Raw genomic sequence first — 8523 nt, 5'->3', positions numbered from 1 at the left:
CCACATACGAAATTCCTCTTCTGTCATATTGGTTGCCTGATTTTGGTCGGTGTCCGTTTCTAGGGGGCTGGTGCTCCTCTTTGGGGGTGTGTTTTCCGTTTGGTTCTTCATATTTCCTGAGTTCTTTTGCTGATTTCTTCCCATGTCGATCAGTTGTTGTTTCTTTCCTTAGGTTATTGTTTGGGTATTCACACACCTTGTTTAGTTTCTGAGGCGTTAGGTGGTGCCTGTGGGTGAAATTGGACCACTCCCTGTATATTGAGTCAGTGGGTCCCGTGCAAAGGCTGTGCAAGATGCCGTCCCTGTCAGTAGGTGGCGTTTGCTTGGAGAAACAGGCTATGGTGTTGATTTTGAGTCCTGTTATCAGCTCTCGTTCTGGGCGGAGCTGGGTTGGGTAAGCCTGCCCTCAGGCCGTTAGCAGGGGTCAAAGTTCTGGCCTCTGCTTCCAGGGAAAGCTGTCAGGGTGGGGCTGGAATGGTCCCGCTCAGCCAGAAAGTCTGGGTGTGGGGGTGGGGCTGTCTGAGACCTGCAGTCTGCAGCAGGCCTGGCTTCTTTCCACCCTCCCCAACTCCGCAGCTACTCCTGGGCCTCTGCCAGCAGGCCAGACCACAAGCCACCAGGCCTCCCCGGACTGTTATGCCGCCGGAGAGGTTCCCTGCACAGGAACGCCACCTGGGTTGGGCGCACGGCCTCCTCCTGGGAGGAGGGTTGCCCTCTAGGACGCCGATCTGCCCCTGGAGTCACACAGACCTCGGTAGGCTGTTCACGTGTAACCCTTCTGTGCCCCGGGCAATGCTAGCCCTCGGTTTAGGGGATCTGGTCTGCAGGTCCGACCTCTGGGTCCCAGAGTTCAAACTGTATTCCCACCAGGGAGAGGATTTCCGGTCCTAATTCACCCACAGGGAGCCCAAGCTGGGTCTATGTCTCTCAGCCTCTGAGTCGGCACCGTTTTCCTGGGAACACGGTGCCAGCAGCACCTGGGAGGGCGGGCGGGGTCCCAAACGGGAAGGTCCCGTTCCCTGGAGGTGCCTCCGGCTGGTGGCTGTATTGTCTCTCTGGGCAGCCACGGGTAGGGTTGGCGGAGGGGAGGAGGAGGCAATATGGCGCCTGCCGCGCGGCCCGGGTCTGTGCACACGGAGGTTCCCGGAGGAATTTGGGAACCTGGTGCCACGTCTGCTACAGGCTCACCGTTGGCAGGTAGCAGCAGTCTCTGGGCTGGTGTCAGCAGATCTCTCCACCCGCTGGGGAGCCCACCAGCAGCCCGAATGCAGGGTGGGGAAACAGCAAATCCACCTACCCTTGCCGCTGGTCTCTGGGCTGCTCCGGTGGATCAGCCTCCAGTTCTCCTCCCCAGCCTCCTCCCGTGGAGTCTCCTGGGGTCTCAGGTACCCCTCCTTCAGGCCCTTGTCCGCTGTATGCTCGTCTTCTTGCTTCTTTCCTCTAGTTTCTGCTAGAATCTGTCTTTTCTGCAGAGAGCCTCTGTCTGGCGGTGTTATTCGTCCGCCATCTTGCTCCGCCCCCCCCCCCCCAGAGCATACATTCTTAACCACGAAGTCAGGCAGCTTCTCCAGAGTTCTTCAGAGATATGTTTCCTTTAGCACTGTGCCTCTTTCAGATGGAGAATTGAGGCCTAGACCCGTAGGTCATTCCTGGCCCACTCCCAGTTTATCATAGAGATCAAAGTCAAAGAGGCTACAGTGTGAGCCAGAGCATTGCCAGGGCAGGAAAGTGTCCAGGTGTACCAAAGCAGTCCATTTCCATAGTGGTACAACAAACGGCATGAAAGATGAACAACCACCAAAGTACCTCTGGCTTAACTCCTACCTTTATTAGTCAATGCAAGACTTTAAACAAAAAGTCAAAGTATGGCTAAACGCCCTCTAGCTTAAGCATAAATGTTCAAGGCCCTTATTGCAATGGTTGCTGTGGGGGTTTTGGTGGTTAATTTGTTTTCCAGCCTTCAGTGTAGGAGGCAGACTTTACAGGGCTTGTGGCATACAGAGCTGCGCAGTACAAGTCAGAAGCCTGATTGGCGAGGTAATTGCTGTCCTGAAGTGAAGCAAAGATGATGGGCCTTGGAGGTGCTACCTCCTGACTGGAAGTCACTCCCCAGAGGACCTGCAGTCAGTTGAAGCCAAACACTCAGGGTAAGGGACAGCTCTAACAGCCAGTTCCGACCTTTCTTGTGGATGTTCCAGATGATTCTGAAGCTCAGTGCTATCTGTCTGCTGCTCCCTCTTGGCACAGGCAAACTCTCCAGTGGGACTGGCCGTGTCTCAGAACTTAAAGTTGAGGAGCCTGCTCATGACTATTGTTGGGCCATGGACAGAAGTCCCTCATACCACAGCAGCCCTCACTTCCCCAGCAGGAGCTGGTGTCCTCACGCTGCTGTCTTGAGATGGACTTCACCAACAGGGATGCCTTCACCCATGAGGCTCTTGCTTTCTCATTGTAGTTAGGGTCCCCTCTATCAGAACTCCATGGCCTGTTACATTAACTTATCTTTATTTTCTGAAATAAAATAATGTGATAATCGAGGAAAAGGACTTCATGTTTTTCTTACTAGTGTTCCAGCCATCTCTTGATCCCCTGCACCTGAATATCCCTTTAAGACTACTAGCTGCTGTCACGGCAACCAGGTAGAAGCAAGATATAAACTGATGGCAAAAGCAATTTGCTCTTTTTAGATGCAAGCAGACTCACCCCAATCTACTGTGGAAAACAAATGAAAATGAAACAAAGCAGCCATCAGGAGGCAGCCACTTTCAACAAACAACTCACCCAAGTCTAGAACACTCGGAACAGCAATCCCATTCCTCACACAGAGTATGAACCACGCTGTTTATCTCCTTGGTTTTGAAAGTCTTACCCCCAAGTCATTACAAATTAGATTTCAGTTTAAATTAAACCTCATTCAAAACACACGTGTTCAATCACAGCCGAGCCCCAACAATTTAGCTGAATCCATTTAAACAGAGTGCTGGCTCCAGCTGGGCGGGTGTCTATCTGGAGTTTATTCTCCACAAGCCAAGTGTTAGTGAACTGACTCACAAGTATGTGTGTGCCTCCTAGCAGGGGACCTGTTTGCCTGTCACAAGAATGGCCAAGCTGTGATGGGGCCTGCTTGAAAAACGAAGCATTTGTGTTAAACAACAACAACAACAAAAGAGTTCTCAAACAGGACCCTGACTTGAGAAACTGCAGCCATACACTAATGATAACAAGAAGACACCAATGGGCTGTGCTCAAAGCCTAGCCTTTGGTCAATGTCAAGATTAACTAGCAAACAGTATTAGATATTGGGAGAATGAGCACATTACTCTCAGCCTTGTGCTGCAAACTGTAAAACACCTAGAGTACATGAAAAATACCTGTCCGCCTCAGTCACTCCTGTTTCTCTGCCCACACTAATCTTTAGCAAGTCTTATTGCCCTGGCTAATGAGATTGGGCAGCTAGTGTCTACATCGGCCAGGGAGTTGGGCCTTTTACCACCACAGAGCTGCTATGGCCTGGGTCTGCCCCCGGAGTGTGCACAAGTATGTGTTTGTGGTTTGAAGAATGTTAAGGCCACTCCAGTCTCTGCCAGATAAGAAGGCATGTGATGCTTTGCCAAAGGCACCCCATAGATCCTCCATCTTGAGCCATCCCTTTGTAACTGCAAGACTATACCTGCTGGTTTGGTTCTACAGTGCCATGTAGGGGCCTTGCTCATCTTACATGCCATACCAAATGGCCAGAATGGGTCTGAAGTGAAGGGGACAGAGCAAATTCAGCCTCATCTTTGAGAAAAGTAGGAGAGCTTCTGAATGAGTTGCTCTCAGAGGGGAAAACAATGGAAATAAGATAAACATTAAAGTGAGAGAGAGTTCAGCTGTTACTGTGGCTGGCTATCTTCTGAATTTAGATCAAATTCTTGCCAAGGAGAACATCTCAGCATTGTTATTGATTAAGGTAAAGAAAATCCATCATTGCAACTACTGTGGAAGAGGTTTGGAGAGATTTTTTCAAATTTGTTTGCAGTAAACAAAAAGTGCATTTCAGTGTTGCTACTTCTGTGGTTTGGGTCCTATTATATGGGGTTAATGATCTAGCAACACTGTAAACTCAAGTCACAGAAAGAAGAGATTTTTTTTCCAAAGGAAATAGGGCTAGATGTGCCTGGATTGGCCTTGGAGAACTGGCATTGTGGCTTCCCTATGTCATTAGGAGGATATGGACAACTATGTCTCCTCTGGGGGAAACAGGCAGGATACCAGGTGTGCCGCCTTGTGGGAACAGCACTGCTGATGAGACACTTCCTCAGCTCTTTCCCAACAGGGAGTCACTGCATTGAGCCTTTATCCAACATTACTAGTCCTCATGCAAACCAAATCCATCTACCTTGCCTAAAGAGCACGGAAACGCCAACAAGCTGTTATGAGTTTCCTTCAAATGTGGGCAAAGCATTTCGAATCAGAAGAGATTACATTTAAACTCACTCTGTATTCTCACCTTGGGAAATAGTGTGGTAAAAAACAGTGGTGCCCCCAATTTCAATTTTCCTTAATTTCTACATTTGACCCAATATCCCCCATCTTTCTTCTGGTTCCAGGCCCTTTCCTATAGTGCTCATAGACTGAATCCCTGTCCTTTGTCCTTGCTCAGAGCCATTCCCTGGTTCCCAAGAAGAGACAAGGGTCCCCACCACCTAAGGCATCAGCCCTTGTTGAACCTCTGTGCTTTCCTCAGAGCTACCTCCCAAGCCTCCTCTTAGGCCCCGAGGGCAGCAATGCTGCCTTTCTCTTTTCTGGAGTGGCCACACACCAGAGATCCCAGGGAGAGAGTGAGCCTTCTGTACCTGAACCAGAGAAGGTTCCATCCAATCCGAGAATACCTAGGCTTTAAGAGCTACTGCTATGGGTTGAATTGTGGCCTCCACCCTCCCCACCCAAAATATATGTTGAAATCCTAACCCTCGGTATCTATCTCAGAGTGTGACTCTATTTGAAGATAGGGTCTTTACAGAGGTGATCAAGTTAAAATGAGGTCATCAGTGTGGGCCCTGATCCAGAATGACTGGTGTCCTTGTAAAAACAGGACATTTGTACACAGAGATACACACAGAGGAAAGATGAGGTGCAGAGACACAAGGAAAAGGCAGCCATCTACACGCCCAGGTGAGAGTCCTGGAATGCAGCCTTCTCTCATAGCCCTCAGATGGAACCAGCCCTGTCAACACCGCCATCTTGGACTTCTGGCCTCCAGAACTTGGAAATAACACATCTCTGGTGTTTGATCCACCCAATTAGTGCTATGGAAGCTCTAACAAACTAAGATAGCCACCTTGCTATGACATCCATATGATGGGTATTAAACATCCAAAGGAATTTTCTGGAATAAATGTCAAAATACCTCTGAAATCCATAATAAAGTACAATTTCATTCTTTTACATTCTCTTTTAAAAGGGATCAGAAACCATTCATTGTCTTTTGCAAAAAATAAATAAGAAAAAATGAGAAAGGAATATCCATCAAAACATATGGCAAGCTGGACAGAGGGCCAAGCCAGGAAAGGAATGGTAGCAGGGCCCCTTGGGGACACTGAACCTGAGACTAGTGCTCCTGGCGAGGGCCCAATTGGCTCTGAGGAGATGGGGCTGAGAATTAGGGGCAACTAGCACAGGAACCCACAGGATAGAATGAAAGCTTATGGCAGGGGCTTGGCTCTTAGAGCCAGAGACATACTGGACAAAACCAGCCTTCTCAGATGGTGGTGGGGCTGGCTGGGGCTTTGTGGTCTTAGTGTATCTCGCAGATCCACACAGAGGGTCCCTGGAGGAGACTGGGCCAGCACAGGGCTAAATGGACTGGAACCAGCTAGGCACCCACTGGAGTGGGACTAAGCTTCTCACTGTACCCTGTGACACCAGTCTCAAGTTTGGGAAGTCGGAGTGTTTATCTGCCCCAGGTCAGGGTTCCTGGGCAGCACACTCAAATGAGACAATACCCAGGCAAAAATGTGTCCTCTCTGTATGAGAGTTGTGGAAGGAAGGCTTATCCTGACAAGTCCCAAAAGTCCAGACACCAAACACAGTCACCTCACCTCAAGTGAGCATTGTTAGTGACAATGACAACCATACAGTGACCTCTGGTTTAAAATATGAACATCCCCCGAATTCTGTCTCTCAGTCCTCCAGTGGCCTTGAAGGTGCTTACTGTCTATTCCCTGACTTGCCTACAATCACATGATGTGGCAGAATCGGAACTCACACCCAGTCCTTCCCATGATGCCCAGGCCTTCAGTGACATTTCACCCAAAGCCCCAGCAAAGTGGAGGATGTTGCCATAAGTTTGGGGGAGGGGTAAGGTAGAACAAACTAATCAAAACCAAACCAAAAAAAAAAAACCAAAAAACAAAAAACCAACCCCATGTATGTTTCACAAAGATGGCTGCAGGAAAAACGTTTTGCTTGGAAGCTGAAATGTTTTTCCAAGCTACAAAAAGGAAAGGACCAAGAGTCGGGGGTTCAAATGGGCATGTTGACTACATTTCCAAGAGTGACAGAGGAATTTCTGAACTATTTCTCTTCTTGGCTTCCTTTGGCAGGCAAGAATCAGGGTGAAAGCCTTCCCAGAAGCCCAGGGTCATTTCAGTAGCCCCCAGGACGTGGGCTCCAAGGTGGCACCAAATGATGAAACGACAAGTCCAAGCAACCAGTAAGATTGTGAGATGACCTCAGACCATTCATGCAGTTCCCCGATTCCGCCAGTGGGGCCTGGCTTGACAGCAGAAGCAGGACAATATAAATGGCCAAAGAAAGCAGAGAGGAATCCAACCTAAGGCCGGACCTGTTTGGATCTGGTCTCTCTCTCTCTGTGTGTGTGTGTGTGTGTGTGTGTGTGTGTGTGTGTGTGTGTGCACTTCTGTGCAGGTTTGTTTGTATATTATTACATATACACATTCCACCAGTGGAGCCTTCTCTGGGGTTTCCTGGCTCCCCCTTTACAATGCTACACCTCCCATGAAGCCAGCAGTTTTCTCTCAAGCTAGCTCAGTACCACTGGCCCAAGGGCAATGACAGAAGGTGGTGGGATTCCAGAGGAGGGCAGAGCAAGCTGGGGGCGTGATGCAGTGTGGGCAGTAGAGGAGGCAGAACTTAATTAAGGGAGGGAGTCATTAGAAGCCCATGGACCCAAAAGCAATTGACCTTGAGCCTGACTTTGGAATGTTCCACCAAGCAGGCTGGGTCTGTCTCCTCAGCTCAGTCCACTGTCTTCTAAATTTTGAGTCCCTACCAAGAACATCAGGGGACCCGGAGAGGGAGGGAAGCAAGCCATGTTCACACATGCACCTGTGCTGTCCCAGGAGATCCCCAGCCTTGCATGTCCCAGCCACATCTCCCATGGAGCAGGCCACCCTATACACCTTGAAGAAAGGACTTCCCATAGCGTCCCAATAGTTGTGGGTCATGGGAGGGAGCCAGATCTCTTGCCAAGGGACTGTAGTGAAATGATGGTGTGTCCAGTCCAGTGTGTGATGAATCAAAAGGATTTGCAATGACACGAGATGCTCTCACTGAGTGCACAGGCAGAAGCTGAATTAACAAAAATGTAGTATAAAATAAGTGGAAAATAATCCCTGAACCTCAGCAATTATTTTCCCAAACAATCCAGGAATAGGAGAGAGCAATGACCCCTGTAGGTAAGCGCTATTGTGCTCTGACTTTACAGATGAGGAAACAGACACACCGAGAAAGGAATTGACTGGACTGTTGTTCCCCTGACTGTCCCAGCCTCCAGGAGTTAGTTGCAGAGTGAGAACTGGAACAGGGGACTCTGACTTCAACTCCTTCTATACACACTGCTTCCGGACTGTCACACGCTTCTGATAAAAAATGTAATGACAAATAAAGGGGAGATTGTGAAAGAGCTGAGAGGGACATCCAGCTTTGCTTCTGGCCTGTTGTAATCAGATCGGGGTCCTTTCTGGAGAGCAAGATAGAGAAGGGCCGTGATCCTAAGTGCTCCTGCAGGGCACATGTGATATCAGGGGGTGCTCAGTTGGGCCAGCCCCACGAGTGACTCTGACCAAAGCGAGTGCCTTCTGGGATTAGTAGTGAGGAAGGAGGGGATGTGGCCTGACTGGTGAGAGGGTGGGAACTGAGTCGGGCAGGACCTTCTGTGGCTGGCTTGCCTTTTGCCCTGTAGACAGTGGGAGAAGCAGAGGGGGTCCAGGCAGGGAAGTAGCACAGCCAGATGTGAACTCGAGGAACTTTGCTCTTGGAGTGCTAGTATGGACAGAAATAAACCAGTGAGGAGGCTGGAGCAAGGGGACAAGAGGACTCCCTGGGGCCATGGTGGTGTGCCACCTGCAGGGGGGAATAAGGAGAGTCCAGGCTCCAACCCCCACAAGAAACCCACTGCCCACAAAGCCAAACACCACCTAGAAGACAGCACTGATCATACATCTTAATATCTTTTTAGCTATTTACATACAACAGTCTCCTCCTCCTCACAGAACAGGTGTCAAAAATACAGAAAAT

General features: G+C 49.5%; 1 long non-coding RNA gene across 1 annotated transcript; it reads left to right on the top strand.

Annotated features, from left to right (window-relative positions):
• Positions 1-540: 540 nt before the first annotated feature.
• LOC142865943 (uncharacterized) lies at positions 541-7909 on the top strand. The gene is made up of 3 exons (XR_012916035.1): positions 541-754; positions 6588-6697; positions 7712-7909. It is a non-coding gene; the product is annotated as an uncharacterized LOC142865943 (long non-coding RNA).
• The last annotated feature ends 614 nt before the right edge of the window (positions 7910-8523 follow it).

Source organism: Microcebus murinus, chromosome X (assembly GCF_040939455.1).
Source record: "Microcebus murinus isolate Inina chromosome X, M.murinus_Inina_mat1.0, whole genome shotgun sequence".
Lineage (NCBI taxonomy): Eukaryota > Metazoa > Chordata > Mammalia > Primates > Cheirogaleidae > Microcebus > Microcebus murinus.
Note: the sequence above shows the minus strand (reverse complement) of the source record. Positions and strands in the feature narration are given on the sequence as shown.